Below are 1,370 nucleotides of genomic sequence, written 5' to 3' on the forward strand. Positions count from 1 at the left end.
ACCCTTCCAATTTGGATTTGTTCTACTATGTAAATAAATTGCGAATATGGTCCAAGTAATAAATGCCCAAGTTTCCTTAGGATCCCAATTCCAATAGGATCCCCAGGCCTCATTAGCCCATACTGCTCCACAAAGAATACCTACGGTTAAAAGGGTAAATCCTAGGCTAATGACACGATAACTCCAAGAATCCAAACGCTCCGTTAATTGATATTTGTAATAATTTGGAAATGAAGGGACAGAGGTTCTTTTTAAAGCACTTCTTTTTGCATAAAAATATTTAATATCACTAAAGAAAAATGTTTTATTTAAAACATTTTTTTTCTTTTTAGAAAAGAAATGGAAATTATTTCGAAATCTAATGATTAGAATAGCGGCAGATAATAAGGATCCGCACAAAAGAGTTGCATAGCTTAATAACATCATACTGACATGCATCATTAACCACTGAGATTGTAGAGCAGGTACTAGTATCGTGGATTGATGCATTTCAGTTAAAAGACCCGATGTGGCAAAGCCTTGCGTTAAAATAGTACTTGGCGTAGTTATTGTGCTTAAATCATTTTTAGAGTTCTGTATTTTAGGAATGGTATGAAGAATATACAGGGCCCATGAAAGGAAGATCAATGACTCATATAAATTACTTAATGGAAAATGTCCCGAGGAAGCCCAACGAGAAACTAAGAATCCTGTTATAGAGAAAAAAGTAACTATCATTCCTTTTTCTGACGAATCGCGTAATCCTCCAAGTTCACGAACTAATAAGGTTATAAAATGAATCGTAATCACAATTGAAATCGTTGAGAAAGAGATATGAGTTAGTATATGTTCTAAAGTTGCAAATAGCATAAGGGGAAGGTCCCATTACAAAATTGTAAATTTCGAATTGATTTCTAATCTATTGTATTCTTTTTCAAGAATGCCGCCACTCGGATTCGAACCGAGATGCTTGAGCACTGCTTCCTAAGAGCAGCGTGTCTACCAATTTCACCATGGCGGCTAACTTCAAATAATAGGTAACTTAAAAGAATAATAGCTATTATCTTGGGAATCGTCGATATTGGGAAAGTCCATAAAATTTAGGAACATTAGAGTTTTCATTAAAATAGACTTCGTTTGGTAGTATCGTTTCCATTTTTTTTTTTTACAATAAACTCTTGCTTTGCCCAATAGAAACACAAACACTGCTTGAAAGAGTTGGAACTTCTTTTTTCTAACTTGCAATTATAGAACTAATTTTTTCTAATTAATTTCCCCTTTACATTTTGAAAATTCTTTCAATACAATGAAAAAAATCCAAAAGGGTTTCTATTTAATGATGAAATTAAAATAAAATGGATAAATAGAAAAGGCTTTTTGGATTTTTTAAA

General features: G+C 32.7%; 1 non-coding gene across 1 annotated transcript; it reads right to left on the reverse strand.

Moving 5' to 3' along the window:
• Window positions 1-920: 920 nt before the first annotated feature.
• TRNAL-UAG (transfer RNA leucine (anticodon UAG)) lies at window positions 921-1,000 on the reverse strand. Its single transcript has one exon. It is a non-coding gene; the product is annotated as a tRNA-Leu (tRNA).
• Between the last annotated feature and the right edge of the window lie 370 nt (window positions 1,001-1,370).

The sequence above is a fragment of the Triticum urartu genome, unplaced genomic scaffold, assembly GCF_056163025.1.
Source record: "Triticum urartu cultivar PI428250 unplaced genomic scaffold, HENAU_Tu73 scaffold1454, whole genome shotgun sequence".
NCBI classification, from domain to species: domain Eukaryota; kingdom Viridiplantae; phylum Streptophyta; class Magnoliopsida; order Poales; family Poaceae; genus Triticum; species Triticum urartu.